The sequence below is a fragment of the Abramis brama genome (assembly GCF_963993115.1).
Source record: "Abramis brama genome assembly, chromosome: 2".
In the NCBI taxonomy this organism is placed as follows: Eukaryota; Metazoa; Chordata; class Actinopteri; order Cypriniformes; family Leuciscidae; genus Abramis; species Abramis brama.
This window is the reverse complement of record NC_139964.1, coordinates 35218639-35230113: the sequence shown is the minus strand read 5'-3', so window position 1 is coordinate 35230113 and position 11475 is coordinate 35218639.

Sequence of the window (11475 nt, the reverse complement as noted above, 5' to 3'; positions counted from 1 at the left end):
TCATCTGAACATCACTCACCCCTCCTCTCTCTCTCTCTCTCTCTCTCCCTCACTCATGTTTTTTCTCTTTCATTCATTCTCCATCAGTCTGTTTCTTTTTAATACGGTCCCTCAATCTCTCTCTCTCTCTCTCACTCATTCATATGTAGGTTCTCTGTCTCCTCCCCCCTTTGCTGTATGCTCTATCAAATTATTATAGTGAATATTTTCCCATTGCCAGGCGCAATAATACAAGAAAATATCATCATGAGACAACTTGATTCTGATAGCTTCAATTTATTTTTTAGTTAAATGAAAACTGATTCTCCAAACATATAATCCATATTCAGTGTTATTTTATACCATAATCTCACCTTTTGTGTTGTGACACAATTTTGAAGGCAAAAAAAATGTGACAAAAATGTGACACAATTTTGAAGGCAAAAAAAATGCATTTCTTTTTATTCCTAAAACAACTATATTCATTTTGTTTCATCAGACAGTAGGTTGATGTACCAGCATTGTGTGATTAGACTGTAGATAAGGAGAAATGTTTTATCTCTCATTCTTTTCCTGGTTTACATCTGATTTAATCCTTTATCCTGTTTCCTGCTCTCTCGCAAAATCCTCTTATACGTTCATGTTCGTGGTCTATAATTTTCCATCCTCTATTTCAGCCCGTTCTCATCCCAAGGCGTCATATACTGACGCTTTTGAAATTTCTTCAATATCCGACGCACAGGGCACCCTTAGGCGTCAATATGAGACGCAGATAAATATGAGTCTAGGAGGCGCCTCCTAGCGGTCTAACCCTAAACCTACCCCAGACCTAAACCTACCCATAACCGGCGTCTCATATTGACGCTAAAGGGTGCCCTTTGCGTCGGATATTGAAGAAATTTCAAAAGCGTCAGTATATGACGCCCTAGGATGAGAATGCGTTGTCTATTTCCACCCAAAACCATTTATTTACATTTTCACATCTACATGGGTCATTCTAAATTAAGTAATTTACCTTCTAAAAATATTGTTGAGGATTTTTTTAAAAAACAATAATAATTTTACAAGATATGTAAATTCATGATTATTCATTTTTGGAAATGATGACATTATCTTTAATTGTATTTATATATGTATTGTTTATTTAAATATGTTTAATATTTACATCTGAGTTCATGACAATTTCATATTTTACCTGAAATTGCTTTATAAACCCCCCCCCCCCCCCCACTTTACATAGATAATTTTATGTTTTATGTTCTGTGCCATTTGCTGCCCATGCAGCCAAATTCTGAAAATTGCATTTTTATTGTTCATTATTGTCAACAGGATGCATCTTCTGAAATCAGTCCTTGATCAAAGACCAGATGTCCTGACAAGCAGCAGTTTCAGTAAGTAGGGGGTAAGACTCACATTCCACAACAGTGCTTCTGTGGTGAAGGTTTTTGGCATGTACTTAGACATGCATAGCCCACACGTAAACAGTAATGTTATGTAAGATTAGAAGGGAAGAATGAAGAAAAAATCGGATTCCTATGATTTGCATGGTTCATTTTGTTCTGATCTCGAGGAATTATATGTCACATTCAAAGAGATGCTAGAAATGCTTTCAGTCTGTAATCTGGTTGCTGTAAAGGCTGGTGCAACAACCAACAATTGCCATTCTGGGCTGCTTAATAATAAGCATTTAATACCCTTACAAAAAATAAATATGTATATCTAAGTGTAACAGTACTTACACAACTAGTCGGACATTTTAAAAGTTTTTCTTTTGTACTGCAAGTCTGCAACTATACTACAAGTGAACTTATATACTGATAGTTTACTTGTCCAATACTTGTAGCACATTTTTGACAAAGTATAGACTTTGAAGTAGGGAAGACCGGGGACAGTTGCAACAGGGGATGGTTGCAACATGTCATTTTTCTCCAGTCAGAAACAAGCGAGAGTGATGACACTCATACTGCACATGCACAGTTATACTGTCATTATACATGCCATTTGATGGTTCTTATTATGCAACGCAAATGACAGCGTATAATCAAAGAGAGTTGGGTAATGCCGGTGCAAATGTTTAGTTGCACCGGCATGAAAAAAGGTCGCAAAATGATACCATTTAGTCAAGGTCTGGAGCCCCGATTTACAGTGGATCGCTATTGGCAAGTTGGGGCTATTTATAGAATGTGTTTAGCGGGCAACTCACAGGCACCACGTTGGAGACCACTGCTATAGGCTACTATAACTTAACTATTCAAATATAATGTAAGCAAATTTAAAAGTGCAGTAGGCTATAGGTAAGCCTTTTGTAAAACTAACTTTCTGTCAGTGGCTAGTAGGCCGACTCTTCTTCCTCAGTTTTTTTTTTTTTTTTGTTACACGTAGCATATAAGTGATCGTATTAGTGCCCCTGCTGTTGGCTGTTCATATTGCTTTATTACACTTTTTATTTTGTGCCGACGGCCCTGAGATAGGTCTGACTGCAGAACCGCAGAACCATACGTCATAGCAGTGTGAGGACGACAGCGCCAGCCCAACAGTCTGGTGCCGGAAGTGGATACCATACATATCCACCTTACATATACCATACCTAAACCTACCCATCTCCACCCCCTGACCCCTAAACCTACCCATCTCCACCCCCTGATCCCTAAACCTACCCCTAAACCTACCCATCTCCACCCCTTAGATGCTTTTACCCCGCCCACTTCCGGCATCAGACTGTTAGGCTGGCGCTGTCGTCCTCACACTGCTATGACGTATGGTTCTGCGGTTCTGCAGTTGGTTATTATTGACGGCCCTCGGTTAATTGGACGGCCGTTCTGGACTTTTCCAGAATGCACAGATTGTCAGTCCGTCCCTGAGATCAATAAATGCAACTTGTTGAAAAAAATTTAAATGGCTATGCAATTTATGTTTCTTTAAGGTAGCCTTTAAGGTTGCTACTTTACTTTAATCTACATCTGTTGTTATTTGTGATTAGAACTGATGACAACACACTACAGAAAATATGATACACTAATGTTGAGAAGAAGATTCTTACACGTCTTCTGAAGTGCGCTGACAAGTCTGTTCATCCAATGAAACCGAATGCCCCATAGGCGTGGTTTCTGAGCTTGACACTAGATAGTATGTTAAACTTCTTTGAAATTGCGTCAAATAGCTACGCAGGAATTATAGCCTACACTGCAAAAACAAAGCGCTTTATTCGCATACCAGTGAGTGAATACAACTGGTGAAATATTCGTTTTTAATCGGTGATCCGTGAAATAGGGCATGAATCTGTCGCCGTTTAACATCTGCTGGAACTCCCAACCCGATCTCACGGGAAAACGTACAAATTCTACGAGGTGGCTAATTCGTACTAATTCATATGACCTCACTCGTACGAATTAGTACGATTTTTGCAAAATCGTACATATTTGACGAATTGCCCAATTCGTATGAATTCATACGAATGACCTACCCCTGACCACGCCCCTAAACCTACCCATCACGTGGGTTTAGACAAATCGTACAAATTCGTACGAGTGAGGTCGTATGAATTCGTACGAATTAGCCATCTTTTTATCATTCGTACGAATTCATACGAATTGGTCGTGAGATAGTGTTGGAACTCCGGGTAAAACTGTCTACGTGCACGCGCGCGTCCCCAGTTAACATGGACATGATGATGATGAAAGTTCAAAAGAACAGCATTTATCTGAAATCTAAAGCTTTTGTTACATTAAACACTACCGTTCAAAAGTTTGGGGTCAGTAAGAATTTTAATTTTATTTTGTGGGGAAATAAATAAAATAAATCAATACTTTTATTCATCAAGGATGAGTTAAACTTATCAAAAGTTACAGTAAAGACATTTATAATGTTAGAAAATATTCTATTTTAAATAACTGCTGTTCTTTTGAACTTTCTATTCAAGAATTAAAAAAAAAATTTGTACACAACTGTTTTCAACATTGATAATAATAATGTTTCTTGAGCATCAAATCATCATAGACTGATTTCTGAAGGATCATGTGACACTGAAGACTGGAGTAATGATGCTGAAAATTCAGCTTTGATCACAGGAATAAATTACAGTTTAAAATATATTAAAATAGAAAACAGTCATTTTAAATTGTCATAATATTTCACAATATAAATGCAGCCTTGGTGAGCAGAAGATACTTATTTTAAAAACATAAAAAATCTTACTGACCCCAAACCTTTGAATATATGTATATATATATAAATATAGGCTATATGTATACATATACATATATGGCTGCTGTCACATGATGCACATTGGTGGTTGAGGAGATTCCCACCTTCAATATGTAAAGCGTTTTAAGTGCAAAGAAAAGCACTATATAAATGTAACAAATTATTATTATTATTTACTCTACCGGTGGACTAGCCTACACAAATATTCGGATACTCAGGATTAGGAACATATTTGTTTTCTTTTTAAATAAATATTTTAAAACAATGTAGCCTAAGTTTATTAGACAAGAAAGTATGTAAAATTATATGTTAATACTATTTAATAGGCTACTCAATCAAAAGAGTACACACAACAAGCCAAGTATATGTAGAATACTTGTATATTATATAATATTATAATATTATAATTATACAAGTATATCTCGATCAAAGGATTGAGTAGGCCAAATATACTTAGACTTTTCTGTCAGTATAAATCAAGTGCAATTTTTATGTATATTTTTGAGAAGTACATAAAAAGACTGAAATACTTTCTTATATTTAGTTTAAAAGAAGTATAATAGCACATTTGAATAAACTTAATTTTGAATTTATTGAAGAATAAACTTCAGCTACCCCAATGTAAAGAATAAGATATTATGAATGTGCGTTTTTGCTAAGCATGATAATATTTTTTATGACAATGAGATAGTGAACACATACGCTCAAAACAGCTTGTTCCCTCATTCCCTTTGTCCCAGAGTAGCCGCAAGCTGCTAGTGACGCATATATGGAGTTTTAATACCACTAAGAGCATCTGTTTCATACAGTTACAGCACAGACCTCACTCTTTTACAGCTTAAAACATGAAACTGTTCCATCTGTCCACTCCATTCTCTATCCGTTCACTAATTTCTACTGCCCCCTCCACCCCCCTCTACCCATTCTTATCCCTCTACCCCCCTCTCACATGATCTCAACAACTGCTGCTAATGAAATCTGGCTGCTGTCATTTCTCAAAATGTATTTGTGATATGGTGCGTTATCAACCCAGGCTCATTGGAAATACGTTACTCTGACTACATTTTTGCAAAACCTGAAATACGTACGTCCAGGTACGTTTCCCTGCACTTTTCGGGTGAAATGTCCACAAGAGGCGCTAAGGGGTATCAATTTTTCTCCGTTCCAGATGCGTGTTTATTAAAAGGTTATAAAAGCGAAAATATGAGTCAATTATGTTCAGACTTCTCAGTATACACTCATTTTAATATAAATTAGTAATTATTTCCACGCTTTTAAGGTGCCACAACAACCCAGTCTCATGGCAGTTCGTGAAATGGTCACGTAATTTAGTCTAGATTCGTGACACGGACACGTTTATTTAGTTATTTTCGTGATATCAGGACGTTTTTTAAACTTATGTATTTCAGTGTGAAGCATCTTTCGTGATCACAGCACTATTCTTTCTGCCTGTCGGGCCTGGAGGTACGTATTTCAGGTTTTGCAAAAATGTAGTCAGAGTAACGTATTTCCAATGAGCCTGGGTTGTGCGTTATCCTGCTGGAGTAGCCATCAGAAGATGGTACACTAGTCATAAAGGGATGGGCATGGTCAGCAACAATACTAAGGTAGGCTGTGGTGTTTAAACATTGTTCAATTGGTACTAAGAGGCCCAAAGTGTGCAAAGAAAATATCCTCCACACCATTACACCAGCAGCAGCCTGAACCGCTGATACAAGGCAGGATGGATCCATGCTTTCATGTTGTTTACACCAGATTCTGACCCTACCATCTAAGTGTCGCAGCAGAAAACAAGACTCAAACCAATCTTCTATTGTCCAATTACGATGAGCCTGTCAAGTCATCCTCATTTATATAGCCCTTTTAACAATGTAGATTGTTTCAAAGCAGCTTTACAGAGATAAACGTATAATTTATGGGTAACAGAGATTGTTTTGGCTTTATAGCGGTTCTTTAATAAAGTTATTTTCTAGCTAAAGTTATTTTTGATTGATTCGCTTCCGTCGCAACGATCATTTGTTATTAAATTAGGGGCCGCTAAGATGACACCATTCTCTCTACACAGACTTTAAATGCAAACCTGTGAGAAACGCTGATGGCGTTCACATGCGCATTAAGAACTGGTTCTATAGTTATGTGCGTTTGAATATATGTGCGCAGGTTTGTAATTCCCTACAAGACTGTTCCAAAGCTTTGGTGCTAAATAGGAGAAGGATCTACCGCCAGCGGTCGATTTTGATATTCTAGGTATTATTAACTGGCCGGAATTTTGAGATCGCAATAGACGTGAAGGACTATAATGCGTTAAGAGCTCGCTCAAGTACTGCGGAGCTAAACCATTTAGTGCTTTGTAGCAATATTTTAAAATTTATGCGATGTTTAATAGGCAGCCAATGTAGTGTTGACAGAATGGGCTAATATGGTCATACTCTGGTAAGAACCAGGAAGTATGTGCAAATTGTGCAAAAGCCTGTGCAAATTGTTGCCTCAGTTTCCTGTTGTTAGCTAACAGGAGTGACTGTCTCTTCTGCTGCTGTAGTCCATCTGTTTCAAGGTTCGAGGTTGTGCGTTCAGAGATGCTCTTCTGAATACTTTGGTTGTAACAAGTGGTTATTTGAGTTACTGTTGCCTTTAATAAGCTCGAACCAGTCTGGCCATTCTGACTCTCCCTCACTGGATATTTTCTCTTTTTCAGACCATTCTCTAGATGGTTGTGCATGAATCCCAGTAGATCAGCAGTTTCTGAAATACTCAGAGCAGCCCATCTCTCACCAACAACTAAACCACATTAAAAGTCACTTAAATCACATTTCTTCCTCATTCTGATGCCCAGTTTGAACTTCAGCAGATCTTCTTGACCATGTCTACATGCCTAAATGCATTGAGTTGCTGCCATGTGATTGGCTGATTAGATATTTGTTTTAATAAACAGTTGAACAGGTGTACCTAATAAAGTTGGCCAGTGATACATATCCAAGTCTTTCTTTATTCTGTGGAATGCAGTATGTATTATTTATAGCAGAAGGTCCATACTTTTAAATACAATGACCACAGCCAAGCAGTCAAGCAAGATTTTCAGTGAATATCAACTTAAATTTCAGTCTGTTCTTTGCTGTCATATGGCTTCCATAGACTATACAAATGTGAAATACAAGTTGTATGTAATTTTTTTAATAATGCATTTATCACACCTTTCCCCCCTTTGACAGTTTATCAGCCATTTCACTGTATGGAAAAGAACAACATAAACATTCTTTAAAACATTTTATTTTGTGATCTACAAAACATGACATACCAAAACTAAGAATTTCTGAAATTCATGTAATTTTTTAAACTTTGTTTTACTTGAATTGTTATGCTGATAATATAATTTGTAATAATAGTTTGTATAAAAATAGAAAAGATTAACAGGTAAATGCGTATGATGTCACCAAGTGGATATATATATAAATTATGAATAATAGTGGACCAAGAACTGAACCTTGAGGGAGACCCATGTGAAAGTGGAGCAGTGACAGATTTATATCCTTGTATAGTGATATAATACTTTCTGTTACTGATGTAGGAAATGAGCGAGGAAAGAGCTGAACCAGTGATGCCAATATCAGAAAGGTGAGAGATAAGTATTTCATGGCAGACTGTGTCAAATGCAGAGCTTAGATCGAGAAGCATCAAGATGTTTATCAACCATGAATCCATGGACAGAAGAATGTCATTAACCACACAAAGAAGAGCAGTTTCAGTGCCATGAGATGGGCGAAATCCTGACAAAAAAGGTATATAATTAAAAGTTTTGTGTCTAGTCTGTATTATAGTTAAGAGTTTTTTTGTTCAGACAACACTAAATATTCTGATGAGAAACTTCAAGACAAATATTAAAGTTTTCATGTAATCTCTTTATGGCTAATATTCATGTATATTGAGGGAAACTGCAGTCCAGTTTTCCATACCTTCCATACCCATGAGCTTTAATTTCCAGACCCAAAACGCTTTATCTGTAGAGTGGTAAAGGGATTCTCCATATAGGGAGAGACTAGTTGGCACTTCAGCACTGCGTTGTCATCGGGTCCAGGAGAAGGTCCTTCGTCAGATCTGGATACGGCCTGGATCCGGCAGGCTGCGGGAAAACCTCGGGATAAACAAAGACACTAAAATTAGCGTAGATCCCATTCTTCTTATGATGTAACGAGTACATCAGGATTTATGGGAAGTGTTCCCGGTTTCGGCTGACCTAATCTATTGTGCCTAACACTGAATTATAGAAGTCTATAATGTGTATGATGTGGTGTATGAAGTCTATAATGTGTATGATGTGACATAGTATGATGTGTCTTTAATCTGGCTTTGAACTGACAGAGTGTGTCTGCTTCCCGGACAATGGTAGGAAGACTGTTCCAAAGTTTTGGTGCTAAATAGGAGAAGGATCTACCGCCAGCGGTCGATTTTGATATTCTAGGTATTATTAACTGGCCGGAATTTTGAGTTCGCAATAGACGTGAAGGACTATAATGCGTTAAGAGCTCGCTCAAGTATTGCGGAGCTAAACCATTTAGTGCTTTGTAAGTAATCGGCAATATTTTAAAATTTATGCAATGTTTAATAGGCAGCCAATGTAGTGTTGACAGAATGGGCTAATATGGTCATACTCTGGTAATAACCAGGAAGTATGTGCAAATTGTGCAAAAGCCTGTGCAAATTGTTGCCTCAGTTTCCTGTTGTTAGCTAACAGGAGTGACTGTGTCTTCTGCTGCTGTAGTCCATCTGTTTCAAGGTTCGAGGTTGTGCGTTCAGAGATGCTCTTCTGAATACTTTGGTTGTAACGAGTGGTTATTTGAGTTACTGTTGCCTTTAATAAGCTCAAACCAGTCTGGCCATTCTGACTCTCCCTCACTGGATATTTTCTCTTTTTCAGACCATTCTCTAGATGATTGTGCATGAATCCCAGTAGATCAGCAGTTTCTGAAATACTCAGACCAGCCCGTCTCTCACCAACAACTAAACCACATTAAAAGTCACTTAAATCACATTTCTTCCTCATTCTGATGCCCAGTTTGAACTTCAGCAGATCTTCTTGTCCATGTCTACATGCCTAAATGCATTGAGTTGCTGCCATGTGATTGGCTGATTAGATATACTGAAGGGTTACAAATTTAAGAAACTATTTCAAATATGCTTCCGTACATAACATCATGGTAAAGAATCTTTTAAGGTTAAGATCTCAGCAAAGTTGCAATTCCTGTTCTCTCCTTATTGTCTTTAATGGCTCTTCGAGCCCCAGTTTCACTCAGACTGATGGGATTAGCACACAAATGATTCACTGAGAATCTCACCTTTTGTTCTGCAAATGGCTTTCGGACTCAAATGGCTCTTGGAGCCTTATGCTGATTGAATTAGGATTGGCCAGACCCTCACAGTCTAGGGTGTTACCTTAACCTGTATACTTAATTTGCATGCTTTGTTCAGAGTCTCCACCTCTATGTAATCCCTCCCCCTTGGAATGTATATAACTACAATGCATACTGTATTAGAGTTAGATCATGTTGGAAGTACTACAACAACGTACAGCGGAGTTCTCAATAAAGAATAACTTCCGCTGAACGCGATCCCAACTTTTTTTTTCTTGATAAAATGACTAGTTCAGACACATCACTAAATATTCTGATGAGAAACTTCAAGACAAATATTAAAGTTTTCATGTAATCTCTTTATGGCTAATATTCATGTATATTGAGGGAAACTGCAGTCCAGTTTTCCATACCTTCCATACCCATGAGCTTTAATTTCCAGACCCAAAACGCTTTATCTGTAGAGTGGTAAAGGGATCCTCCATAGGGAGAGACTAGTTGGCACTTCAGCACTGCGTTGTCATCGGGTCCAGGAGAAGGTCCTTCGTCAGATCTGGATACGGCCTGGATCCAGCAGGCTGCGGGGAAACCTCGGGATAAACAAAGACTCTAAAATTAGCGTAGATCCCATTCTTCTCATGATGTAACGAGTACATCAGGATTTATGGGAAGTGTTCCCGGTTCCGGCTGACCTAATCTATGCAGCCTAACATTGAATTATAGAAGTCTATAATGTGTTATGTGAATGCTAGGTCAAAGAGATGTGTCTTTAATCTGGCTTTGAACTGACCGAGTGTGTCTGCTTCCCGGACAATGGTAGGAAGACTGTTCCAATGTTTTGGTGCTAAATAGGAAAAGGATCTACCGCCAGCGGTCGATTTTGATATTCTAGGTATTATTAACTGGCCGGAATTTTGAGATCGCAATAGACGTGAAGGACTATAATGCGTTAAGAGCTCGCTCAAGTACTGCGGAGCTACACCATGTAGTGCTTTGTAAGTAATCAGCAATATTTTAAAATTTATGCGATGTTTAATAGGCAGCCAACACTCTAAAAAATAATTCTGTGGCGTAGTAAATATTACAGAAATATTTAACTTTATTAACTTAATAAAATCTCTGAATATCGTTTACTTGATTGTTTGAGTTATACATACCAAAATAATTGAGTAAAAATCCAACAGTTAATTTCATCTAAAATTTACAGATATATTTATGTTTTTTTCAATAAAATGATTTAGTATTTGACTAACCAATTATTTCTTTATAATACACTTAATATATTTGTGAAATTTCTATCAAAATATTTTAGAATGTTTAATTAAACTGATCTGTTTCAAGAAACAAAAATATTACTTAATTCAAAACAATATTATTAATATATTTAACACACTCTTAAGAAATTGAGTAAGTTTACTCAATTAAAACAATGCTCCCCTCCCACCCTCTGACGTGACGACAACTTGACTGGTTGAGTGAGCGCGGGCTGTTTGAACCATAGATATCCATATAGAGAGCCTAAGTCCCTGCCCTCCGCTTCCGGCTCATGGGACCTTACTTCGGAAAAAATATGTATGGTAGTCAATGGCGAGAGACAACTTATCTTTTTATTCCGTCTGAACTGTGCCCTGAATTACACATATGATGTTTGTCAATTTAAAAGATAATTATGAAAGTCAAGGAAGTCGCAGTTTGTCATAAAACAGAAGAGTAACATTTAGTTTTATGTGAAAATCGCTCAATGAACTACATCTCTCGTCTCGCACTATGTACGTCATAAGATCCGTTGCTCGTATGTGTGCAGTCTGGTACAAAACACTCAGGCATGACGGCGTAACGTTACGATTATAACGTAAGACTATAGAAACAGACAGACGTTAGCTTCAGTAAAGTTAGCTTCATTCATTGAGAGAAAAGGTATGACGTCACACGTGCGCCTTTTGGGTTT